The 17,833-nt window shown below is 39.7% G+C and overlaps 1 long non-coding RNA gene across 1 annotated transcript in view; it reads right to left on the bottom strand.

Annotated features, from left to right (window-relative positions):
- The window catches only part of LOC130598027 (uncharacterized), a 33,205-nt gene extending 15,674 nt beyond the window's left edge, over positions 1-17,531 (bottom strand). Inside the window, exons 1-2 of the long non-coding RNA XR_008971917.1 lie at positions 17,291-17,531; positions 16,285-16,394 (exon numbers count right to left, since the gene is read on the bottom strand). This is a non-coding gene — a long non-coding RNA (uncharacterized LOC130598027). The remainder of the gene's footprint in view (positions 1-16,284; positions 16,395-17,290) is intronic.
- Positions 17,532-17,833: the final 302 nt, after the last annotated feature.

Below are 17,833 nucleotides of genomic sequence, written 5' to 3'. Positions count from 1 at the left end.
CATATAAGCTCAGCGTTCTGGAAAGGCAGTCTGCACTTACTACAAAGCTGACTTGCTGTGCTAGTGTACTACAGTGGACTAATTCATATGGGTTAAGCACACCTCTGTTTCTCTTAGTAAACAGTCTCAGAGAACCACTAATTCCATATAATCCTTCTCATGACAAAAAAAAAAAATTAACTTGCTCAAAATTAAACTCATTCTCTTTCAGAGACACAGACATATTTTTAAAATTCATGGGGATTTTTTCCTCAATTCCCTTTTAAATAATGAATGAGACTTGCTCTAGGTGATTTTTCTGGAGTAACAGATACTGACATTCTAATACCCTGAACTTGTAAAATATAATACTCTAAGATTCAGCTGAGTCTTCACTGAGTTTCACCCCCTTCCTTTGAGATGGACACTGCTTGAATCACTTGACTTGTTCTTCCTGTTATACAGTGTTCATACTTTTCTAACACTTTATTCCTTTTAGAAACTGACTTCTTAATGTGTGTTTATATTAAAGACTCCTATCATGTCACTATAAAAGAACTATTTTGTTGCCCCTCTCCAAAACTGGATTTCTCCAACTTATTGAAAATTTCTGGTGTTAATTTAATAAATATTGTTTCGGTGGAGACTAGACTTAGACATGTTAGATGTTATTTTATGGTAAGGCAATGTATACATTAGCAACATATACGCTGATGTTATACAATTGCAGTTTGGCTGAAGTTTTATCTAGGTTTATGTTTTCCTCCATTGTATTTCGCAAAACTATTATCTAAGCTTTAAAATAAAAAAACATACAGCTGTAAAAGAGAAAAAAAATAAAGTAATGATACCCTTTTAGAATACCTTTATTTTCTTCTTCTCCTCTGTATGTGTTGGTTTTAGTGTCAGGTTTCTTTTTTGTTCCTATCACACAAGAAGGAACAGCTCTGGGAACAGAGAAGTAATTCTGCAGTGCCTGAATGTGAAAACTTCCCTCCACATCTCATCTGACCTCTAGAAATAGCAGGCTATTTCTGTCAAAGATTACAGTTCAATTCAGCCTTTCTTAATCTTAGTGCACAGCAACCAGAGCACTGCAGGTCAAAGGGAAAATCCAGACATCCCATCATGTCTCCTAAATGGAAAAGATCAGACTGACTTGTGCAGTGGGACCCAAAAAAAAGGCGTGAAGGACAGAGAGAAAAAACAACAAAAGCTGGTGCCATTGCCCCGCCCCTTTAAAGCTTCTCAAGATGTTCTGAAGAGGCAGCTAAGGGCTAGCTGGCAACCCAGCTGCTCTGTATCAAGTGGAGAATGAGAAAACAGAAGAGATATCAAATACGTAAACAGTGCATTTATATTTCTTGAGATGTAAATATCTTTATAAAGCTTGTTGTCCAAAAGTTGAAAACCTAGCAAAGGACAGTAATGAACATCTTCAACACCAAACCACTAAATTAAATATGACATTAATGGGATCCATTTAAGGTATTTCAGCTCTGCTTTGATGGCCATTTTAATTACATTGCCACTGTGCTGAACTGCAAAACTGCTGACAGCATCAGAAAACCAGGGGTTGCAATACAGAACCTCAGAAGATGTTGCTAGATCCCAGTTTACATGTATAATTAATGAGATATGTCTCTCTCTGGGCACCTCTTACAGGAGTGTAATTTGATTCAGGTGTCAGGCAAACACATGGGTACTCACTGGCAGTTCTGGCCTATGATCTGAGTACAAGGGCCTTTTCCTCTGATGGGCTCCAGCACTATGATGCTACGACTGATGTGACAGTCTCTCTATGATTACGGCCAATAGGTAACTGGCCTGTTGATTTAAAAGTCAGATGTTTGTTGCTGGATGTGTGGTGGGTAAGAAGGTTAGATCAATTTTAATGGCAAGAAGGGGAAGGGTTACAAATACCTCTCAAAAGCAATTAAAATTCCGTCAGAGCTAAAGCCTTCCACAAGAAATAGTATCCCATGCAGTTTGTTTGATCTCATACGTAGGACATTATTCCTTCTCTAGCTTTCTAGAAAACTACAGAAGTTAAATTCTAGCTTCCTTTAAACATGAAAGGAAAAAAGGAAGGAGAGTAATACTTCTATGACTGCATTACATGGATTATTTAATGGTTTCTAAATGATAGGAAAACCAAAACGTAAATAGCTTAATACCTCACAAGGGAAGCAACACCATAACTTCATCATTTCAAGTATACGTCTAGTCACTAACCCTTAAGAAATATATGCACATATTGCAATTTACCATATAATATTTTACTGTCAAAAAAGTTTTGAAGTCAGTCTGGCTTTAAACAGAATTTGCTCCCCCTTCCTCTGTTACCCAGAAAGTTCTGGTATTGGCAGTTCATAGGTGATAATTTTATGGTAAAGAAATAAGCATGGTTTAAGGAACAACATCTTCCTCCACAGACACACAGAAAAGCAAAGATCAGCTCAGTGGTAAATGAGAAAGAGACTGAAAATAAAAATAATAATTTCAGAGAGTCACTTATACCCCTAGTGCTGTGCCTTGTACTGTCATTCAGAATCAGGAAAGGCTCAGTAGGAATTATGTACAAAGACTTTTGGAGACTAATGCTGGCCATGCAATGGAAATGTTCAAATAACATCTTGAATACTATTTAATTGGAAAGAATGATGGAAATACACACGGTCCTTAAATTCGAGTGAGAATCAAGTCCATTTCAAATGCAGCAGTAACTTCAAACTTCCCTTCATTATTGTCTTATGGAAGATACTGGGCAAAACATCCAAAATAAGTAGCAACATAGAGAAGTTAGTCTGGAAAATGCCGTTAAACTTGTCTCATAAACCAGAAACAAACAAAAGGGTCAGCAAACTGAAAAGCTGGAAATGAGAGACAATACAAAGAAGTTACCGACTCACTTTTAAATACAATGCTTAATTAAACTGTGCAACTCCTTGTCATAAGATAGAATCATAGAATAGTTAGAGTTGGAAAGGACCTTAAAATCATCTAGTTCAAGCCCCCCTGCCATGGGCAGGGACCCCTCACACTAAACCATATCACCCAAGGCTTCATCCAACCTGGTCTTGAACACCTCCAGGGATGGAGCATTCACAACCTCCCTGGGCAACCCATTCCAGTGCCTCACCACCCTTACAGTAAATAACTTCTTCCTTATATCCAACCTAAACTTCCCCTGTTTAAGTTTGAACCCGTTACCCCTTGTCCTATCACTACAGTCCCTAATGAAGAGTCTCTCCCCCAACATCCCTATAGGCCCCCTTCAGATACTGGAAGGCTGCTATGAGGTCTCCACGCAGCCTTCTCTTCTCCAGGCTCAACAGCCCCAACTTCCTCAGCCTGTCTTCATACGAGAGGTGCTCCAGTCCCCTGATCATCCTCGTGGCCCTCCTCTGGACTTGTTCCAGCAGTTCCATGTCCTTTTTATGTTGAGGACACCAAACTGCACACAATACTCCAGGTGAGGTCTCATGAGAGCAGAGTAGAGGGGCAGGATCACCTCCTTCAACCTGCTGGTCACGCTCCTTTTGATGCAGCCCAGGATACGGTTGGCTTTCTGGGCTGCAAGCACACAGAAAGCCAACCATATACAAACAGCTATTCAGGATTTTGATGAAAGAATAAGGCTTTTGTCATTAACTAAGTCCCATAAATCTCATGACATAAATCAGAGTATCATCCACATATAAGGAAAGAGTGAAAAACAGAGTAGAGTGCCCAATATGTATGACTGAATGAGATCTGTGCAATTTACTGGCCTGAGTAGCTCATTATTGTTTCTTGCCCTTCAGTAAGGCCCACAGCCTGTAGCAGTCTCTTCCACAAACCTGCATTCAGTGGTGTTTTTATGTTGTTTAGTATTTAAATTCAGGCCTGGAGTGCATTTGTGAAACAAATGTCCCTATCATCTCCAGAACACCACCATACACCTACTTCTGTGACTAGTGACACAAAAACCCTATTTTCATGGAGTGCACTTGGCAACACTTTGCTGTGGCTGCAAACTTTTCATCTCAGCTCCCCCTATCATATGAACAGACTTCAGATAACAGAAAAAGACATGATGACAGAGGCTCTTCAGAGCAGATGGCGATGGGGACCAGTGAGAATAACTGCTTAGCATGCTACAGGCAGCAGGTTAAATGCACCCATATCGGGTTAAGAAAGGTAGCAATCTGTTGGATATATACTGGGACAGGAGCTCCAGCTTTTGCAAATCTCACATCAAAGATCTTGTTTATAAAAGACAACACTGTCATCTCGCTAGCAACTTACCAAATACCACAAATCTGGTTAGTCTATTGGCCCCTCTCAGCTACTCTTTTGTCTTCTCTTTCACTATTCATTACCTTTCTTCTTGTTCATTTGCATGTGCTTCTGCCAGAAGCCTCCCTGATTTCTGATTTTCTTGCCTCTTTTCCATTCACTATGCTTCTGCAGAAGATGCAGAGATAAAGGAAAAGTGTGGTGTACACAGGTCACTACAACGTGACCCTCAGAAAGAAAGGGAAGTAGCTGTTCACTTCAAGAAGGGAGCAGTAGTTACTGAGCTGTGATGAAAACTGAAGTAAGAGCTTGAATTGCCTTGTAATATTTAAGATTAAAGAATTTGTGCACATCAATTGATATTTTCCTTAGATAAACCCCTAGATCCTTCACTTAAATGGTTTTGCCTTACCTCTTCATCTTTCCAAATCCCTCCCATTTGAGTTCTCCTGTCTTCAGGTCTGTTGGATAAATAAAGCATCTAAATGAAGTGCATTATAAACCCAACCAAATATCACCTGAGTTACTGAAAGGAGTAAGATGTATACAAGCATCAGACTAGCAGCTCAAATTACCATTCAGTTAAAAGCTGTGTACATTATACCATTAATGTAATTTATTTGAACACTTAGATCCACATTTTTACCCACATCTCAGCCTGGAAGAGGGTTTGCTAAAAGAGATGAACCAGCATGGAAGCATATCACATAAATCCTTACATTATGGCAGTAAAATATTTTAGATTTGAAATAAACTGTCACCATCATTTAAAAGGCAGAGCAAAATGCAGGCATCAGGCTGCCATACTTCAGATTTCTTCAGTACATAGCTTGGCTATTTAAACTAAAACTTTGCTATTACTTATTTTGCTTTCTTTGATTTAAATGACAGCCTTTGCATGTCAAAGGTAACTTAGATCAGTGTTTTGGGAGAAGATTTTTGCTCTCCCTTCACCTCTTTTTTCCAAGAATGGTTTATTTCTGAATGCTGTCTTAGCTGGAGAAGCTGTGTAACTTGGATTAACTCTATCAGCAACTGAAGGGACAGGTGGCAATAAGGCAAGTGATGAGGCAAGTGCACCTGACCAATGTTGAAGAAGGTCAGACAGTGTTAACCCCATTAAGCAAAATGACTGAAATGCTGGGGAGCTGGAAAAGGAGTGTTAATCCCAAAGAAAAGAGTTTACCAACCCTATATGAGCACATTGTTAGAAAAGAGGGATAAGTGCACTTTTTGTGTCTGGAGGAGAATGGAGGCTGACAGCGTGAGTAACTGGAAGACTTTTAGTGGCCTGCAGATACAAAGCAAGAATTTCAGAGGAAGCAGACTGTAAAACAGCACAGGTATGATCTGGGAGGCCCCACAAAAAGCTCAGCAATCAATCATCCCTGTCAGTGCCACTCATGTTTGTAGGCAGACTGGTAAAGAGGGCTGAAAATCCACCTATTTCAGAAGGTGACCTCCACCTTTCTGCTATCTTTCTTGGCAAATGCAAACGTGCTCTAAACTATACTCCAATAATGTTTCCTGAAGAAATACAGCAGTAGGTGGCAGTAGTTCGTGGGGTTTAACACTTTGAGTTTAATCGGGTCAGTTTTGGAGCATTTGCAATAAATGTGGAAAAGTATCTACATTTGCCATCTAGCATAGGAACTAATCATGTAACTACAAATTTGTGCAAAAAGATCAATACCTGTTGATCAATATATACATATTCTATATACTTCAAGGTATGTATGTTGTAGTAAGCTGTTTTGTCACACTGACATAATTAAAGGAAGCTATGAAAGCCCTGAGCTCTGAAATGTCTATTTTCTATAAATGCTGCAAGCCTATGAAAAATTCAAGAAAATCATAGGCTTTCCAGTTAATTCTGGTGAATTATGAGTATTCCACATCTGGAAAATGCCCTTCAAGCTAAAACGTTATCCAGCAATTTTATCAAATCTGAACCTGTTTTCTTCTGGACAGTGTGTTCATATTGATAAATTTAATACCCAAGGTTGAAAGAAACAGAGAAATATAAACACAGATGTAAATAACTGTTTGTGTGGCCCCAGATACACATATTTTTTCAAGTAACAACATTGTCACATGAAGGTTAATAATAAACAAATGTATCTTTTTAATGTATGCTCAACACCAGTTCCAATGAAAGGTCATCTTTAGAAAGCTTAAAAAAAAAAAAATCCATTAAAACATGTTCAGTTGGATAGCTTTCTCCTGCTTTTTCATCTCTTCTTTATGCCTTGCACTCCAGTAGGCTCCTCTTCATACTGAGGGCATCCTAGTTTGGAGTTTCTTTTCCCTCAGTTTGCTGTCTTGTACAAAACCAGTAAGAGATATGACAAATCAATATGTTGGGTTGATGGCAAGTCAGCAAACAACCCGTAAATCCCAGCTTTAGCAAGTGGGCAGCCCAGTGGAGCCCCAAGGGCTCCCGAAGCCCGCTTTCTTCACTGTTTGCTTTTGCTTACAAAAGCACATGAACTGGAAAAACTGGACAGTGATTGTCACTACTCATGTAGTTAGTAGACAGAAGACAGTAAATTAAACAAAATGTGTAGCATATGATCCCTATTTCCTGCCTCAGGATAATGCTTATATTACAGAAGGTGTTTGTTGATAGGGTATATGTACACTGGGAGAAACTGTCCATTTTAGTAACATGTTTCGTTTGAGCATCTCAGAGAAGTTTACACATATTGACTAAGTTTCATAATGCCCCTAAAGAATTTCTGATTTCTGTTCTTATATAGCGGATGAGTAGCCTGAAGGGCAGAGAGAAGTTTTGCCCAAGGTTATAAAATGAGACATTGACAGGATTAGAAATAGGTCCTAGGAATCATGGTATGAGTGTTGCTTAAATACAGTCTCTCAAGAGCAAAAGTGAATATACTGCAATCATGGTTTATATTTCCCAAAGCTTTCCTACATGAAATATGCTATAAGAACCAACAGAATGCAGAAGAAAATGTGCAGTATAATGCAGAGGCATTTTATGAGATTGTGAGAGGGTTTTCAGCCCAATTGGTTTTATTCTTTTAAATAAGAGCGAAAGATCAGAAAGAAAAAAGGAAAAAAAAAAAAAGAATGAAAAACAATCAACCAGTTCCATTCCAGCTAATAAATGACAATGAGAACTGGGAAAGGACATGTCACTTTCATCTGCCACAATTTTTCTTTTATTTGCCAAACATCATACCCAGGGAAAAGTGCATGATATGAGGATATCTATCTTCCTGATCATGATAGAATTACCTTAGGCAATTGCCAGCTAAACTGCTAGAGCTGGTTGAAATGTTTGAAATTGAAAATGTTTGCAGAATATTTTTATACCTGAATAGAGAATTAAAGTGGATGTACTGATTTTTCCTTATCCCTTATACCCTTTCCTCCTCCTGTCTCCATTTTCTGCTTGCTAGCTGGATGAGAGAATACAAAAGGGATGAAGAAGGCCAGGAAAAAGAAAAAGAAGGTGATTTGGATAAAAAAGAAGGGCACAGGACTTTGAACATTTTAACAAGCAGTCAGAAAAAAATAACTCCAGAAATGATATATTCCAGAAATGGATGTCTTAAAGTAATGTTTTCCAATTGCATTCATACCTAAACCTGGCAAAAAGTGTCAAGAATTACTTATTTATTGTGTCACTTGTGATAAAGCTGTGAGAACCACCAAGAGGACTAGAGATTGGAGCATGACGGAGAGTGGGGCAGCTGGGTTTGCTTAGCTTGGAAAAGAGAAGGTTAGATGAGATCTAATTGCTACCTTCAGCTGCCTTAACAGGAGGATATGAACAATCAGGCTCTCCCAGGAAGTGCACACTGAAAAGACAAGAGGTGACAGTCACAAGTTGCAGGGAAATTTCAATTGGATGCAAGGGAAAAATTCACAGTGATGATGGTTCAATGTGTGAACAGATTGGCCAGAGTCTGAGCATCTCCATCCTTGGAGGTTTTCAAATCTCCACTGGGAATGGCTCTGTGCAACCTGCTCTGACATTACATTTAAGCCTACTCTGAGCAGGGGCTAGACAAGGTGACCTCCAAAGCATTTATTCAGTGTAGATTCTGATATAATTATTCTGTAGGAATGTATCTGAGCATTATTCTGAACCTAAAAATAAGTAAAGGTAAATGCTCTTTTAAAATTCCCTATGTTTTCTGGTTATACTATGAATATAATTTCTGGCAAATATTACAGTAGTAAGAAACATTATTTTGTAAAGTCTTAGAAGGAGCAATGAAGGTTTTATAGCTTCTGCATTTACTAAGCCCAAGTGTTACCCACATGGCTTCCAAAACAGAGATTCGCAAAGCAAAAACATTGCCACTTTGACTACCATCACCTTTTATTTCTAATCAACATAAGAAGCTTATCAAAAGTAATCAGTAAAACAGGTAATAAATCTCCATGCAAAGTACAATTCAAACAGGTTAATTAGAAAAGGAAAAGGTGAACTTGCAAAGCTGTCCTTATGTAAATCCACATTCCTGACTCTGTAAATGAGGGCTTCGGAAGCATCACCTGCAGTTTTGGTTATCAGCTAAACTGTATGCTGCTTTCAAATTACTGCAAAATCTGTAGTCAGAAAGATTTGGAAGGCAGTGCTCAGCAAGGTTTTCTGAAGAGAGAATACTCTGGAACTGTGCAGGGTGGGAAGAAAATTGGAATTTGGATAACTGAGCAACCATCTGTCCCAGACTGTTAAAAAACACACCCTAAGGGAATCCACCACAGCTTTTATCTGGATGTTACTCCATGTACTCATAGGGAAGAATTTATTCTATTCAAGGATCTTTATTGCCATTGCTAATATCATTCTTCTAGCCAGGAGGTGGCAGGAGTAACACAGGGTAATTGGGATTAGTAGGAGACAGGGAGTAATTGGAATATGAAGGAACTCAGGAAAATATGACATGAGCTGCAGGTGGGTAATGAGAATGAGATAAGCCAAAATCTATGGCGGGGAACTTTGGCAGAATTACTACTTTATATTATTCCTAATATTAAAAAACTTCCATATGATAACTAGTATAGTACAAACTATCCTTCCCTCATGTGACATGCTCCTACATTCTAAATGCATGAGAAAATAAGCCTTGGTAAGTAATTTTCTAACTCTTAACTGGAGAATTCAGACACTCCTTTCCTTCATTATACATTAAGTCCCTCTGTTGCACTAGCTAGGACATAAACAGAAATGTCAATCCTAGCTCAGCGATTTATGTAAAATGAAATATAGGGTGGAATTGGTTGGGACTGTTATCAGAAGAAACCCCAGAGACCTGTTCAGTCCCACAATAAAATTGGGTAGCCCTGAGTGTATACATAACCTTAAGTGACCTAGAGCCTGTGATGCTTCTCACTGACATTATCCTACATTGGCCACTGGTTAATGGATTGGGAGCTCAAGTAGTGTTAACCTCTATCTTTCCAATTGCAGGGAATGATAAGGGAAGAAACATGAAGAGCCAGCTCAGAACCTGGTGTCACTAACAGAATTTGGGGTTTTTGATCATGTGACAATTTACACGACAGTAGGCCTGCTAGCAACAGACAGGGTGTACCTATCTCAAAGGGAAAAAAGGAACTTTGCATAGGAGTTAGCAAAGCTTGTTGAAAGAGCTTTAAACTAGATTTAAAGGAGGAAGGGGTAAAACCAGGCTAGCCAGAGACAAACCTGGGGGCAGCATGGTAATATTAGAGGGATAGTCCAGTATTAGGGTTAGTTCTGTTTAATATCTTCATCAGTGATCTGTATGAGGAGACTGGGTGTACCCTCAGTAAGTTCGCAGATCACAACACCAAGTCAGCTGGAAGTGTTGATCTCCTGTAAGACAGGAAGGCTCTGCAGAGGGATCTGGACAGGCTGGATGGATGGGCTGTGGCCAATGGTATGAGGTTCAAGAAGGCAAAATGCCAGGTTCTGCACCTGGGTCACAACAACCCCATGCAGTGCTACAGGCTTGGAAAGCTGCTGAGTGGAAAAGGACCTGGGGGTGCTGATTGACAGAGCTGAACATGAGCCATCTTATGCCCAGGTGGCCAAAAAGGCCAACAGCCTCCTGGCTTGTATCAGAAATACCACAGCCAACAGGGCCAGGACAGTGATCATCCCCTGTACTCAGCACTGATGGTGAGGCTGCACCTTGAATACTGTGTTCAGTTCTGGGCCCTTCACAAACACATTGAGGTGCTGGACTGTATCCAGAGGAGGGCCATGAAGTTAATGAAGGGTCTCTTCTTATGAGAGGGCTCCTCTTATGAGGAATGGCTGAGGGAACTGGGGTTGTTTGGTCTGGAGACGAGAAGGCTCAGAGGGGTCCTTATCACTCTCTATAGCTACCTGAAAGGAGATTGTAGTGAGGTGGAGGTCAGTCTCTTCTCTCAAGTAACAAGTGTCAGGACAAGAGAAAATGGCCTCAAGTGTGCCAGGGGAGGTTTAGGTTGGATATTAGGGAAAATGTCTTCACTGAAAGGGTTATCAAGGAGTGGAAAAGGCTGCCCAGGGAAGTCATTGAGTCACCATCCCTAGAGGCATTTAGAAGATGCACAAATGTGGCACGTGGACACATGGTTTAGCTGTGCATTTCGCAGTGCTAGGTTAATGTTTGACTTGATGATCTTAAAGGTCTTTTCCAACCTAAACGATTCTATGAATTCATGATTCAAATCCATAAATGCAGATTAGTGATGTGAATTCATCGGTAACATTACTGCTGATTTATTGCTTCTTTATGAAAAGAAGGTCTGTAGCTAGATTTAGATGGCTTCTAGGAGCTCCTCCTTGTGCCCTCTGCATAAAGCAAGCAGGGTGAGAATTCATGGCATCTGTATCACCAAGTGAGAAAATACATAGGATTTTGCTTGGCTGATACATGCCACTTCTTAATCACCTACACAAAACCAGTTGTCTCCATTTCCACAGGAGACAAATAGGACTTTGCACTTGTCTTAAGTATCCGCAATCACAGCTCTGTTCAATTCAGTGCTTTACACTTTGCAGCCTTCACTTTTCACACCCCAGACTGTAAAGTGCTTCCTTCCTAAGGAGAAGACAGTGTTGACTCAGTAAGGGTGGACATAAAGAAAGATTTTGCAGAAAGTTTACAGCTTGCACTTTAGATAAGTTTTCTCACATAATTGAGACTGCCTTTTCTGTAGTAAACACCTGCTCAGTTTCCCATTATTCTGATTTTAAGTGATTTCAAAGTAAAAGTATCTTGGTAAGCCTGTGTACTCAATACACATTGCTACTACCTATGTTTAAAAAATTACAGCTGTCATTGGAAGTCCACCTCTCAATCAATGTTTGTCACTATAATGTGACAGAACAACTCCGCAGGCATTTATCATTCTAATTATTGATCAGCAGTACATTAATCTCTGTTCAGTCCTTTTGTGCAAGGAAAAATAAGCGTTATACAGTGTGCTTTCCCTTGGGAGATTTAATATTATTGTTGATGGCACATTATTAAAATATGTTAATGGATTTTTCTTTTTCATATAAGTCATGATTGTGAATACAGATTTCTCATTTATATAATACAAATATATATTATATATGTCTAAAATATTTAATATATAGTTTTTATATATAAATATATAATACATATATAATATAGACGTACATATACATGTATAAAAAATATACAAGTATTAATATATATGATATACATATGTGAAATACATATATAATACAGAAAACCTCATACAACAATGAGGTTCTCTGAAATTTCATGGAGTATCAGACAGTAAGTCTGCCAGTGAAGGCAAATCTCTCCTTGCAGGCAAACCTACATGAGATCTTTGCTGGGACTCCATTCCCCTCAAGCCCTCAGTCTGCAGGATAAAGACCTTCCAGATTAGTCTGTGCTTCTTTCTAGGTTGAGTGTGCTTAGGGAAGTAATACAGTGACTGTAATAGCCATAACAGAAATCTGCATTTGATTCTGCAGAGAGCATCCAGGAATGCCAAGGCAGTAAGTTTTGTTTCCTTAAGTCATCCCCTCCTCTAAGGGCCTTTCTATGGGATTTGCAGCACTTTCTTGGACTTTCATTTTAACAGCTATAAATAAAATCTATTATGAAGGAAGCACTTTTTTTTTTTTTAATTGAGTAGTTCATATTTTATATAGGTTCATCTTTTCATTAAGATTTTTGGATCTTTATGATGGAGGAGCTGGAGGAACTCTTGGGTTATTCCAGGGGGACTGAATCTGTTTGCTTGATTTGCTGTTTGGAGAGGAATCTCATATATTCCAGTTTTAATATTCCAGGAAAGGTTTTGACTGTCTATCAAGGTATTCTCATCAGTCAAAACGTTTCCTTTTCTCCTCCCTTTGAATTAACATAACTAATGACAGGTAGTGGCAAAGCTTTGAAGACAGAAGTCACTTCAATCCTTTATAGTTAGCAATACCTCTCTCTTCCCATGCTCATTCAGGCAGTTCAAAGAAACAGCACAAAAAAATGTTGACATCTAGGGTGTGTGATTCATTCTGCACTGTTCAGCTGTCAGGTTCAGATGTTTGCAGCTGTGACTTTCAAGACACAAATTTGCTGCAAAGTCTTTACCAACGGAGCCAGAGAGGTGGAATGGCTGGGCAGGGAACATGGAGCAGAGGATCTGGAGAGGCAGGGGAAACCTAGCAAGAGACTGGTGGCTTTTAAATACCACAGCTGGTTGGGGGAAATAGCAGATAACAAATCACTTTCAGATAATTCAACTGTTCTCTCCAACCAGCTATTGCTGTAATTTTTTCATAGTTTGAAAGGGTTGAAAAAAATTCTTAAAACTTTGTATCTGCTAATGAGCAATATAATGTACTTGTCTGAAGTTTGAAGAGTTGCGCCAGATAATCTCAATAGGATATGTTTATTAGTGCCTGGTTTGTAATAAACATGAGCTATTGACACAAAGTATAACCAAACCAGAAAAAGCTGCATAAATTATACAAAAAGAAAGGAACCTCATCTAAGAAATTTGAAGAAATAGTTTAAATGACTTGATAAGAGAATGAAGACGTAGGTGATACCTGCATCCTCCTTTTCAAGGTCCCTGGTAGACAGAGGGCACTGAGCAAACCTTTGTGACTTGTTGTAGAAATAACCTTTCTGTCACGACACTCCCCTGGAGCCCACCTTGCTATAAGAAGCTGTCAGCAAAGAGCAGTGACTGAGTAGGCAAGGCTGATTGATGCTTTGGCTGAGCAAAAGTGCTCTGGCACTAGCTTCCTCATAGTGCCAGTATTTCGCAATACCTTGGTCAACTTCTCCAAGAAGCGTTCTTATGTTTCTTGTATATGTAGCTGTTAACCTATAACAAAATGTATGCGTACACAAGCAAAATAAATTATTTCATCTTTTTTTTTTTCCCTCATTTGTTTCTCCTTACTCTCTTACCAAAAATTTCCATTAAGCAAGTATTCATCATGTGGCAAGTGTTGGAAATCCCAAACACCGACACAACAGCAACCAGGTGAAATTAGATCAGGGCAGGCAAAAGAAATTATGAAAGTTTCAGACACTGAATGTTTATGGGGAAGTTGCAGAGACCTCAATACATTCAATCTGAAGAAAAGATGAAAGAGAAAACACAGTTTACAAACAAGTAAAAGACTGTTGGGAAAGGATATTAATCTGTCAAACCTGAAGCTGCAACTTACATCACTACAAAGAGAATGGATGTTAATATTTCCTCAGAAGGAAAAAAATATTCAGGGAAATCATATTCAAAGCAAATCACTTGTGAAGAGCTGCTTCATGAACTTCTTTTAAGGTAGAAATAGATTAAAATCTTCAGTGGACAGATGGAATATTTGTATCTCAGACTGGTGAGTACTGGTGACAACAGCAGGAAAGCATTAGCCTTTTCTGCAGTGGGAGCTGATGTCAATTTTTTAGAATAATTTTGAGCATTTCCATGTAAAACATTTCCTTGATATTGATGGGACCCAGGACATTGCCAACACACCCTTGACTATGCTGCTCTTTTCCTATGTGGCACAGAAGCTTCTTATGGCTGAACTGAGGTTTATAGTGGAGTGCAAAAAGTACTGTCTGGCTCAGTTTCTGAGATGGGTATGGACTTAATACTCTGTAGACTTGTCTGGACCAAGCAGCTACCTGGTCCATGGTTGTTTGTAGTTGTGATGGACAGAAGTGGATAATTCTTGCTGTATGAAATCTGCAGGAGAGAATCATGCATTGGTTTGTGAATGGAGCTTTCACCATTCTCTCCAAAGCTCCTAAATATAACACTGCTGTATATATCAACATACTATTGACTTTTAAAGACTTTTTAAATCTGGTCTCTCACCAGAGAGGAAATAAAGAACTAACGCAATACATAACTCTAAAAGCTGTTGCAATGTTTTTTGATGAAGGTTGGAATTGAGATCTGTTGCACTCCCATGGATTAGCTCACAGGCCCACTGGGAAGTACAGAACTGGGAGCTGCAATTTGTGGCATATCTATGCTTGTCGCCCTCACAAGCAGTAGTAGGCTTTATTTCCAACTATGATACACTGTTTCAAACATATTCTCTCCCTTTTAATTTCACAACCCCTGCATGGTAGTTTTCCTCATAAAACTTTCTCCACTGGATTAACTCATCCTCTTTCTTCCCTGGCAGCATTCATTGTAGCAGGTTATTAAAATATGTAGTCTGCTGAAAAATTGGGTGTACAGCCAGAGCTGATCTGTGCTGCTCCTTTTAGTGCAACAATTCTTCAGTCCTGTTGACAGCATTTTACAGAAGACACAGTTGTGTCTTGGTTTGTTGTTTCCTTTTATCTAAAATAAGGGAGTGCAAGCTGAAATTATGCAATTGGTGTCCCTTCAAGAGAAGAAACTGCAAATAAGAGAGATGTTGTTGGGCGTGCAAATTCAAGAAGTCGAACAGATTCACTATGAGCGTCAGAGGTTTGGGTCTCTAAGCAGAGCAAGCAGCTGCACAACTAGTCCTGGCTGAGGCTACACTGGAAAATTAGTGAGGCAAGACACTGACAACGCACATCCCATGCCACAGTACCAAAACTTGGCCTTGGGAATCTAAACACTGCCTCCCCCTTCTCCGCCACGTGGACTTGTACAAACAGTTTATCCATGAAGATTACATACCTAAATGAGCCACTAAACTCTGGCATGGAACTCTGGGGTGAGTTTGGGATGAGTGAGTGAACCTGGGATGCACCCGTCTGGCCAGATATCTAGAAGGGGTGGGAAGAGGTGAGATATAACTACCCTGGTCTGACTGGTGAGGGGAAGAGGGAGAAGGGGAACTGTACAGCTGCATGGACAAGCATGCCCGTATAGTGTCATTGGGATGCCATGCACAGCAACAAGCAGCCCAGGAAGGGAGGTGACTGCAGCCTTCTAAGCCCCACCTATACATATGGTGATAGATGGTTTCACAGTTTCGTTTCAAAAGCATTGGCTGAGTGGAAGGTGCACCAGCACCAGCAGCAGCCTCAGGACCTCGGCACAGATGTGGCAGGCAGGGGGCCATGTCTGTGGCCCACAGTCCTGGTTTTTGATGGCAGAGCTCTGCTCGATTGTATCCTGCATTGTTTTACCCCTAATGGGTTCTCACACGCAGAGAATGCGATAAAGGACAGAGATTTCCACCAGCACCAGGACCCTCTTGCTTATGGTATGCCAGCTTGAAGGTCTCAAATGAGCTGCCCTCTAAAGTAATATGTTTTGAAAAAGAGCCTTGAATATCTTCCACTTGGGATGATTTCCATTCTGGTTACAGCTACAGTTATTTAGCGTGCAAAGATGCATGCCAGGGTGTGAGAAGACCCCAAGTGCAGGAGTTAGGGGGAGCAGAGAAGGGTTGGGGCAAGGAGGGTTGAAGCCAAGAGTAGAGAATTGGAAGGATGCACCATGCTGAGGACCTTGGCAAGAGCATAGATGAGGGATCACAGAGCTTGGTGTGGCCGGTCATGGCATGAAAGGGAAAGGTGAGAGAGCAGGGGTATGAGGCCGGGAGCCATCTGTGCTCAGGGGTACCTGAAACATGGGGTTGGTGTTGTCCAGTCCTGGGTTCATCCAGGGTCCTGACTCTCCTGGCAATGCAGCCAGCAGCCTTGGGCAAGCTGCCTTCCTTTCTAGCACCACTGCTGGAAAGGGGGAAAAGGCTTGAGGTACCAGCAGAAGGGCAAGAACCTTCATCTGAAATTTATTGTGCTGTCTTCAGAAAGCTGCTCCATTCCTCGGTTTGCTGATTTGCAGACCTGCAGTGATGCTGCTTACCTTCCTCACTGGAGCGCTGCAAAGCTCAATTCATTAGTGTTTGTAGCCTATTTTAAAACCCTTAACTGAAATGTGCTAAAGAAGTGAAACACATTAGGTACAAAGCATGTGGATATTATTGATGATCATACAAAATATGCTTCAATAAAAGCTTAATAACTTACCAAGAGGAAATAAACCCTTGTGTTACCTCAAATGCACTACACATGGCTAATTTACAATTCCTGGCATGTTTCTACAGAGGAGAGACAATCAGCACACATTATTTCAGAAAAGGGTTTTACAGATAAGCAAAATGAATATAATTAATAGTCTTCTTAGCCAGCATAAATCAGCATCACTCCTGTAATTGCCCGGTCACTTTACACTACCTGCATAGCTGGGCCAGTTTTGCTTGGTGTGACCAAAATTACCAAAATGAATAATTTTGCTAGAAACATTTGGCACTGGGGCTTACAGAGGGAACTGCTGATGGACTGTGTTTCCCCAGATAAATTTTAATACTCAATTTCAGTCAGACAGATTATACCACCTTTGTAATCTTTTTCTGAATTGAAAGAAATTCTTTGAGAGAGCCCTTGGGAATTGAGGGCACAGTGGTATTGTGATCGTTTGGAAAACTGCCATAATTACTTTTTCTATAAAAAGAATATCCATATCACACATTGTGAAGGACAGAATTTTTAAAGAGATGACAAAACCCGATCTGAGTGGATTAAAGTTGAGGGGCAGATAGTTGATGGAATGTATAAAGTGGGTTTACTTTTGTTGCACTGCAATATACATTGTAGGCAGCCCGTGTTTGTGCAATGAGTTGAAATCTCTGGGTCCTGCTTGTAGAGGTAGTTCTCTGGTCTCTTTCTGCCTCTTAAGAGGCATAAATGATGAAAATACTTTTTAGCATGCTGTTGCATGGTTAGAAGTCATAAATAATTGCAAGCATATTTTGTGAAGGATGTTCAACTAATCATCAGGAAGACATCCTGAAAGATTTTTTGCCAGTTTGAGCTTAAAAAAAAAAAAGAAAAAAAGAAAAAAAGAAAAAAAGAAAAAAGAAAAAAGAGAATTGTACCAACTGCTGCTAAAGGTTTTGTTTATCTCTTCTGAGGAAATGCGGAAAATTAAAATTGTTATTTTCTAGGTTGTGTTTTTTTTCCCTATATTTTATGTTGTGGTCTTTATTTTATATTTTTTTAATTATCTGTAAACTACAATTGAAGTAGTTAAGCAAAAACAGTTCAGAAAATTGTTCATCTCTCTGACACAGACTCTCATACAGATTCTTAACTTTCTGTGCTCTATGCAA

The sequence above is a fragment of the Pezoporus wallicus genome, unplaced genomic scaffold (genome assembly GCF_028554395.1).
Source record: "Pezoporus wallicus isolate ANWC-B61680 ecotype Strahan unplaced genomic scaffold, APGP_CSIRO_Pwel_v1 scaffold_6362, whole genome shotgun sequence".
NCBI lineage: Eukaryota > Metazoa > Chordata > Aves > Psittaciformes > Psittacidae > Pezoporus > Pezoporus wallicus.
Note: the sequence above shows the minus strand (reverse complement) of the source record. Positions and strands in the feature narration are given on the sequence as shown.